We start from the raw sequence: 9,378 nt of genomic DNA on the forward strand, positions 1-9,378 counted from the left end.
ACAGAATCAGATTTGCACTTCAGAACAATCTCTCTGGCTGCTGTAAGCTGAGGGTGGATTGGCAGGAGTGTTTGGGAAGCAAGGGGAGCTGTAACAGGCCAAGTAGGAGCCAGAACCAGGGTGTGTTGTCTGGGATGGAGAGGAAGGGAGTGATTCAGTCAAGTGTATGGCCTGTTAAACTTTGGAGGAATACATGCTCTAACGGGAAGAAAGAGAAGTCTACACAACAGAGAGGAGGAGCTGGTGGCATCATGTCCAGAAGCCTGGTGGGATGAAGGTGGGCCCCAGGCGGAGATGTCTGCAGACTGGCCCAGTGGTTTTGACTGACCCAGACAGGTATGTCAAGGCGACATCACATCTCAGCTCACCTTCCCAGCTTCCAAGGTCCAAAGCCCCTTATGCTGGGCAATTTGGGGAGACAACCTCCACGCTGGCCCAGGAAAGGAGAGAGGTGGTTTGCTTTTGGTGACCCTTTATCCGGGAACCCATCTGAGATGCATCATTTGGGGCTGTCATCATGGAGGTCATCGGTGAGCTGGCCTCCTGTGCAGGGGTGGGGACAGAAAGGCTGAAGAATAAAAGAAAGTGAGGACAGAGGGCTCATCAAAAAATTAGCCTGCAAAGGAGAAGAGGACGGAGGGGAGGAGGGAGAAATCTGTACATGTCTTTGGGCTGAAGAGGAAGAGACAATAGAGGGGAAGTTACCACAGTGGGTCCCCTAGGGAAAGTGGATGGAAAAGGATACTGGGCCAAGGGGAGGATACTGATCTTGGACAAAAGGATTCAGAAAATATGATTCTCCCCAAATAAGCTGGCTGGTGAGAAGCGGTATAATGTTAAGGAGCATTCCCAAATAATGGCCTCTTTTTCTAATGAAGCTGGAAGTGAGTGTGTCTGCTGAGAGTGAGGGTGCCAGTGGGGACCAGGAGCTCTGGGGGGGTCAAAGTGGTTGGTATAGCCAGTGAGGAGAAGGGGCTGCTGGGAGGAGGCAGAAGGGCTGTGACGGTGGAGGTCCTGAGTGGGCGAACCCTCCGCCAGTGCCAGGACCCAAGATGCAGGGCAGAGCAGTGATGCTAGGTTGGTGTGCACTGAGTCCTGCGTTCTACAGTCACGCTTCGACGTGTCAGCCTGTGTGTCCTGATTTTCGAGTGGGAAAATATGTTGCCTGCTGTATCAGTTAGGGTCTCAGCAGGAAACAGATGGCACACTCAAATTGGGTAATTTAAAGAGAGTTTATGAAGGAAGGGTCTATCTACACAGGTGTGGGCAGGGCATAAGGGAACCACAGGAGTCGGCAGTTCCATCAGGCTTGTCTGGGGGGAGACTGGTACCATTATCACCCTAAGGCTGCAGGGGCAAGGAGAGGGCTGACAAAGAGATAGCCTTGAAGCAGGCTGGCCGGCAGAGACCGAGATCAGGGAGGAGCCAGGCAAAGAAATATCCCAACCTCACCCTCCTCCGCCCTCCACCCCTGCTGAGGGTCCCCATTGGCTGAATCCAACAGGAAGCCAGAGGGTAACGGAGCCCACTTCTGGGTCCATACAGATCAGCAGAGCAGAGAAGGGCAGAGAGTGGGTCTGGGGGAGCAAACAGAAGAGAGCGAAACCAGCTGTAAGGATCCCCATCTTCAGAAATGCTAGGCTACCTATGGAAGAGCAGCAGACTCCCAGGGGACTGAGACAATGCAGGTATATTTTTGTGTGTGTCAGGAGGGGAGGGTGTAAAGTGGGGGGAGAGGAGACATTTCTCTTCGGTCTCACAATTTGCCCCACTCCTCTCCCTCCTGCAGCCCCTGATTTCTCTGGCAGCAGAGTGGTGACACTCCTGTTTAGAAGGAGTTAGTGATCAGATTCTGTGATTAGGAGAAAGAAGGTGGGAGAGAGAGAGAATGAGAAAAAAAGAGAGAGAGGTTGAATTCTACAGGGGCTTGGAACCTCTGGACTCAGCAGACATCCAGATGGACAGGCAGACAGACCAGTGACCACCCCCCACTGATCCTTGTCCTGCTTCTTGTCCTATCAAGTACAATTGAGTCAAAGGTGCTAATGAGAAAGATAGATGGAGTAATCAGGGTAAATGAAATTAACATGCACAGCGTAATCAACACTCATTAAGCCAATTTAGTCAAGTGATGACCTCAGTCAGCTTTTATTTAATCATATACTTAAATGTCAAATCAATATGCAAATCTCACCCAGGGCTTCTCCAATTATAGCCCATTAAAAACTTTCAAGTAAATCAATGCAGCCAAGCAGGCGGGGCAAGGCAGGGAGAGACATGCTGGGCCCCAGACGATTGGACAATGGGGCTCCTGTCTACAGCACCCCCTCTGCCCCTCCTCGCAGGGCCCTCACTGGTCCATCCTGCCCTGATCCACCATCTACCATCAAAACTTACCCGTCCTGTGTCCCATCCCAGGCCCCTGAAACAGCTATAAGGAAAGGAAGGACACCGAACTGGCTCCTCCCTAAAAGTCACCTAACAACCACGTTCGTATCTCCGTGCCCTCAGCACTTTGTTTCTGCAATGAGTATTTGTGCCCGTTATCTTGTTGGAGCCCCCCAAAACCCTGATTAGGTAGACATTAATATCCCCAATTTACCAATGCCCAAATGGAAGCTCAGAAGAACTAGAGGCTTCTCCCAAGACACCAGCCCACCAATAGAAAAGGGAGATTCTTGATAGCATCCTGAGGCCAAGCCTAGCCCCGAGGTCAGTCTGCCGTCCCAACAATGAGGCAAAGGAGGGAGGAGGGGGAGGGGGTGTGCAACAAGCCTCTCGTCCCTCCCGAGACTGAGTCAGCAAAGTCCTCGTGCCGCACTCAACACCCTAGTGAAGCTGGGTGTGAGGGATCCTTGTTTAAAAGGCTGTGTCAGGGCTTCCCTGGTGGCGCAGTGGTTGAGAGTCCGCCTGCCGATGCAGGAGACGCGGGTTCGTGCCCTGGTCCGGGAGGATCCCGCGTGCCGCGGAGCGGCTGGTCCCGTGGGCCATGGCCGCTGGGCCTGCGCGTCCGGAGCCTGTGCTCCGCAACGGGAGAGGCCACAGCAGTGAGAGGCCCGCAAAAAAAAGGCTGTGTCAAATTTGGTTAACTTGTTCCAGGCCCGTGAAAAAGGAAGTCCGATCATGACTGTTTTTGCTTATTATTATCCCATCTACCTCTGATACTGGCAGGGCTGGTAACAGCAGTGAGGCAAGGAAAGGATAGACCATGTTCCCAGGGAAAAGAAGGAAAGAAAGGGCCAGACCTCACCAGGTTCTTGCTGGGTACCACACATGCCCTGTGCTGAGTGCTTTTCCTTCAGTGGTCTTGTGTGCAAGGTATTACCATGCCCCCTCTATAGATAAAGAATGGAGAAAGATCAGGGAGGGTGGTTAATGGCTCTGAGGTTGCACAGTGGACTTGCAATGAAAACCAGGCCTTTCTGAGTCAAAGGCCTCAGAGTCCCCAGGTCATCCATGCCCAGAGGAGCCCGGGGGTCTGTTCACATGGGCCCTTTCTCAGGGGGATGTGTCACCAGCTGGCACAGTCCAGGCTGCTGGGCTATGGGCCTGGCTTCCAGGGGCTGATATGAAGTGTCCAGGGGAGCATCTGAATCCCCTGCCTGGCCCAAGAGGCCCACCTCCGGCCGGTGCAGCAGAAATGACAGCTGCTTCTCAGAGATCTGCTTCTCATGGTCAACCAAGAACTGACAGGTAAGCGCTGGAAGAGTCTTGATAATATCACAGCAGAGCCAGACTGAAGATGTGCTCCCGGGGAGGTGCGCGGTAATTGACTCGCATGTGCACAGTGGTGTCGGGCAGCAACCTGGAAAGCTACTGGGAATTCCAGTGATTACTGGCATGAAGGAATCCACCTTGGTGCCTCTGATAGTTCCAGGGCTACTTGCCCGCAGCTCAGAACCATTCCCGAGGGGAAGGAGATGGAAGGCCCCTGATGGAGTAGGGGGAGAGAGGGCAACGCAGGAACCCAGCTTTCAGAGTCAAGAACCAGGGCCTCTAGCCAAGCCTGGAACAATGAGGTTTAGAAAGGCGTCAGCCCTGCACACCTCATCCAAGATGGGGTCAGAATAGACAGTACAGGTAGAGCCTGCTTCCAGGGTTAGCACTGAAAGTCCCGTGCCTTAGAAACGCCTTGGTTCTGGGCCAACCCGGATGGTTGGTCCCCCTATAGATGAGCCAGCCGGGCTGTCCATGGGGAGAGAAGGTCATCCACCTCCCACCTTCCACCCAGCAGCATGTGGGGTGGGGGTAGGGGCTTAAATGACTCCTGCAAGTTTCATAACCAGAAGGCAGAGGAAGAGGAGAAAGGGAATAAGAGGAAGGGAAGGGAGGAGCCAGGTGATCCCTACTCAGTGCCTGCAGGTATCAGGAATTGGGCTCAGAGCATCCAAATATATGGACTCATTTAATCCTTGAAACAACCCTAGCAGATAAGTGTTATTATTCCCACTGTATAAATGAAGACAGCTCAGATCAAAGAACTGACAAAATGTATAAATATAAATCAACATGTTGTATACCTTAAACTTACAAACTGTTAGATGTCAAATCTATTTCTTTTTTTTTTTTAAAGAACTTTTTCTGGACAGAATTTAACCAATAAATCATTGCTGGGGAATTGAGAGGCACAAAGGGGCTTGGCTGTACCAGCCTCTGTGGGTCAAAGAGGAAAAAAAGCAGAATTTAGTCTGACAAGTGCCCCTCCTCTAGGAAAGGGAAGGTTTTAAAGCATTTTCCTCTTAGAGAGATGCAAGCTCCTATCTGAGTCTTCAAAGGGGAAGATGGTTCCTGAGGGGCAGATGGGAATGTGAGGGTGAACTGCGACCGGGAGTGACCCCGGTAAAGAAGGGTGAGGAGGTCTGAAGGTGTCTAGGGTATCCCCGGGGAAACCTGATTTAAAGGGAATTTGTGCAGAAGACAGAGGAGTAGGGCTGAGCGCCCCACAGACCCACAGGACCTGCCAAAGCACTGAATCGACACAACCGCCAAATGCTAAGGGACTGAAACAGGCCAGGAAAGAGCTTAAGAGGCATTTCCAAACCCCAGAAAAATCCCCATACAGGAGGATGAGAAAGCCCAAGAAATCCTGGAGAGCAGAAGAGGGGTGAAAAAACTCCCAACGAGCAAAATGTCTTCATTTTGCAAGATGATGAAAGGTAGATTTTTCTAACTTGACCTTCATCCTGGCCAGGATCTAGGACATCCGATTTGTGTGCATATGGAAGGCACGTTGGGTATGTGATCACCAGGGTCCAGCACAGGTCACCCCAAAATGAAACATGCCAGACTCACCTCACTTCCTGTTCTGTCAAGTGATCCGCCAACGTAGTGAAACTCTGGGGGCTTGAAGAAGGCTCTTGTCCCCCCTGTGGACAAGACAGTAGAAAGAAGCTTGGTGGCAGAGCTGCTCAGGTGATTCCTAACGACTCAGAGGGAAGGGGGAGCAGGATTTGCCCATGTGGGTCTGGGGCCTTGCTGGGAGGGGGTATGCGGCAGGGAATTCCAGGTAGAGGAAACAGCAAGTGCAAAGACACGGTGGTGGGAAACTCAGAAAAGACTTGAGAGCATTTCTTCCTGGACAGTAACTAGGTAACTTCGCACACACAGGACGTCCCTCGCCACAGTCTTACCTCTCCCTTCCTTGACCTAACCAACCCCTACAGCACTCATTTATCTCATTCCTCAAACGAGCATTTATGGAGCGCCTACTGTATGTCAGGCACTGCCCTAGGCACTGGCCCCCAGCCATGCACGAGGCAGACAAGGGCCCTGCATTCATGGCACTTAGAGTCTAATAGAAACAACAACACTGGGCTTCCCTGGTGGCGCAGTGGTTGAGAGTCCGCCTGCCGATGCAGGGGATACGGGTTCGTGCCCCGGTCCGGGAGGATCCCACATGCAGCGGAGCGGCTGGGCCCGTGAGCCATGGCCGCTGAGCCTGCGCGTCCGGAGCCTGTGCTCCGCAGCGGGAGAGGCCACAGCAGTGAGAGGCCCGCATACCACAAAAAGAAACAACAACACTGAGGAAGTATGTCCAGCACCATGCTCCTCCAAGGAACACTCACCCAGTCACATGGATGTAGATGCTCCAAGTTCCCAAATGACTCCTGAGTGTGTACCTCCACCCCAAACCTCTCCCCCTGAACACCAGATGCACATTCTCCACTGCTTCCTTGATATCGACATTTGCATTTCTACCAAGCATTTTTAAACTCAACATCTCTAAGGCAAAATCATTCCACACCTTCCCCTCCACAAAACCTGTTCCTGCTTCTCCAGCCTTCCCACTGACTCAGACAAAAACCTGGGAATCATGCTGCATTCCCATCATTGTGTACGCATGTGCGCGCACACAAGATCCAATCCATAGCCAAGTCCTTCTGGTCCTAACTTCCCCCAAAAAATTCCCAAATGTGACCGCTTCCTCCTACTTACACAGCTACCACCCTGCTCAGTGCCATCATCTCTCTCCTAAACCATTAAACTAAGCCTCCTCCCTGGAGGCTTCCCACTACTTCCCACTACTCACCACCCTGAGTGATCATTTTTACAAGATGATCATTTTTAGATTTTTCTAATCTAGCCAGGTCACGCTTTCCCTTTGAACCCTTCATTGGTGTATCAACTAGCTAGTGCTGCATAACAAATCACCCCAAATTTCAGTGGCTTAGAATAACTGTCATTTGTTAAAACTCATGCATCTGTGGGCTGGCTGGGATCAGTTGACCTTGGCTGGGGTCAGTCATGGTCTATGGGTAAGCTAGGGGCTCTGCTCTAGTCTGGCTTTTCCAGGGCACATCCTCTCCTGGGACCAACAGAAATGTGCAAGGCTCAGAATTGACACATGGTCAATTTGTATTATTCTATTGTCCAAAGCAAGATACATGGCTGAACTTGTGTCAAGAGGTGGGAAAATATACTCTGTCCTTGATGAATGGATATACAAAGTCACTTAGCAAGGGGCATGGGTACAAGGAGGAGTGAGGAATTGGGGCTATTAGTGCAACTCACCAAAGAGTTTCCTACTGCCCGCAGCGTCACATTCCAACTCTTTGAAATGGATACCCTCCAGGAGCTGACCCAGCCACCTCACCAGCCCCATCTCCTATTGCTCTGAACTTCCACCCACTCCCCACTTTCCACAGTTCCGCAAATGGGGCTTGTTATTTCACACTCCAGGTTTGCCTGTGCATGTGCTATTTTTCATGCTAATTTTTTGAATCCTTACACATTCTTCAAGATCTAGTTCAGCAAGCAGTTCCTCCTTGGTGAAGCCCTCCCAGGCTTACCTTCCCCACCACAGGGCTGGGTCACAGCCACTATTACACACCTCCCCCTTCCATTATACCCTATAACAGCACTTAACCCCGTGCAAAGCTGTCCATTTCTGCCCCTAAATATTGAATACCTTAGGGTAGTATATTACTTTGCTATCACCACTGTAACAAGTTGCCTCAAACTTAGTGGTTTAAACAACATAAATTTATTCTCTTACTGTTCTGGAGGTCAGAAGTCCAAAATCATTTTCACTGGGCTAAAGTCAAGATGTTGACAGGGCTGGTCCCTTCTGGAGCCTCTGAGGGGAGAATCTATTTCCTTGCCTTCTTTAGCTTCTATTGGCCAACTGGATTTCTTGTCTTGTAGCCCCCTCCTCCATCTTCAAAAAGCAAGAGCATCACTTCAATCTCTGCTCACATCACCTTCTGTGCCAAATCACCCTCTGCCTGCATCTATAAGGACACTTGTGATTACACTTAGGGTTCACCTGGACAATCCAGGATAATCTCCCAGCTTAAGATCATATCGGCAAAGTTCATTTTGCCATATAAAGTGACATTCACAGGTTCTGGGAATTAAGACCTATTATCTTTGGAGGCCAATACTTAGCCTACCATAAACACTTTTCATGTTTCTTCTTCTGGCCTCTCCTCCACCTGGCTCAGGACCTGGCCCATGATGGGTGTTCAATACACTGGAGGAATGGAAGAATGAATGAGAGAAGGAATGCAGTACCAGAGGGGCCATTGGAGGTGCCAGGGTCCCTAACAGCCTGGCTGGCAAAGTCAGTGAAAACTCAGGCTCCTAAAATTCCCCATCCCCTGCACTCACCATAACAGAGAATATTCTCTGTAATGAATAAGAGATCAAACCAGGCCCTCTGTGCAATGCAGGAGCCAGGCTGCCTGAGCTAAAAAGGAAAAAGCTTTCTCCCCAGAACTGCAGAGACAGAGCTGTGAGCTCACCCCACAGAAGCATTAACCCCCCTGTTCTTCATCATAACTGCACAGACTTGGCTGTGTGCTGGTTCCATGGGAACATCCACCCCCATTCCTGTGTATTTAACAGAAAATAGTGGCTACTACTCTGTGCTAGTCACCTAAACCATGATACCTGTCCTCAAAGGCTGCCAGTCCAAATTCCTTTAGAACAACCTTGAAATGACCGATCCTCAGCCCTGCACAATTTCCAAACACACTGGAGCTCATGAAAGTCCTGTCTCTTATACTTTCAGAGCCCCTCCTGGCAGGAACCTCTAGTCATTCGATAAACATTGGGCAACAAGGACATGAGAAACCCCATAGCAGCCCTTCTGTTCATTGTGGGGCTGTCCCATGAACGTCCACTGGCCACAGGTTGACATTCCCTGCAGGACTTCTGGAGCCTTCCACCTGGCCCTGATAATTCCAAAGACTGCAGAGAAGTTGAGAGGCTGCTTGGGAAGGGAGATGGGGAATGGCCACTGCAAAATCACTGGTGATTCAACCCAGAGAGGTTTTTGTTCAGGTGCGGGAGGGAGTCAAGCTGTGGCTGACTGAGGCTAATATGAGAGATAGGGATACCAAAACAACAATAATAAGAGCCACTAATTATATTTTTTAGTAGATCTTTATTGGTGTATAATTATTTCACAATACTGTGTTAGTTTCTGTTGTACACCAAGGTGTATACATATGTATACATATGTCCCCATATCCCCTTCCTCTTGAGCCTCCCTCCCACCCTCCCTATCTCACCTCTCTAGGTCATCGAAAAGCACTGAGCTGATCTCCCTGTGCTATGCGGCTGCTTCCCACTAGCTAACTATTTTACATTCCGTAGAGTATATATGTCAATACTACTCACACCTCACCCCAGCTTCCTCCTCCCACCCCACATCCTCAAGTCCATTCTCTATGTCTACATCTTTATTCCTGCCCTGTAACTAGGTTCATCAGTACCATTTTTTCCTTAGATTCCATACATATGCTATAGCATACGGTATTTGTTTTTCTCTTTCTGACTTACTTCACTCTGTATGACAGACTCTAGGTCCATTCACCTCACTACACATAGCTCAATTTCGTTTCTTTTTATGGCTGAATAATATTCCATTGTATA

At 50.1% G+C, this 9,378-nt stretch overlaps 1 long non-coding RNA gene across 1 annotated transcript; it reads right to left on the reverse strand.

Moving 5' to 3' along the window:
• Positions 1–460: 460 nt before the first annotated feature.
• Positions 461–6,287, reverse strand: LOC136792568 (uncharacterized). The gene is made up of 3 exons (XR_010836525.1): positions 6,066–6,287; positions 5,293–5,366; positions 461–543 (listed from the first exon to the last, which is right to left on the reverse strand). It is a non-coding gene; the product is annotated as an uncharacterized lncRNA (long non-coding RNA).
• Positions 6,288–9,378: the final 3,091 nt, after the last annotated feature.

This window comes from Kogia breviceps, chromosome 1, assembly GCF_026419965.1.
Source record: "Kogia breviceps isolate mKogBre1 chromosome 1, mKogBre1 haplotype 1, whole genome shotgun sequence".
Lineage (NCBI taxonomy): Eukaryota > Metazoa > Chordata > Mammalia > Artiodactyla > Physeteridae > Kogia > Kogia breviceps.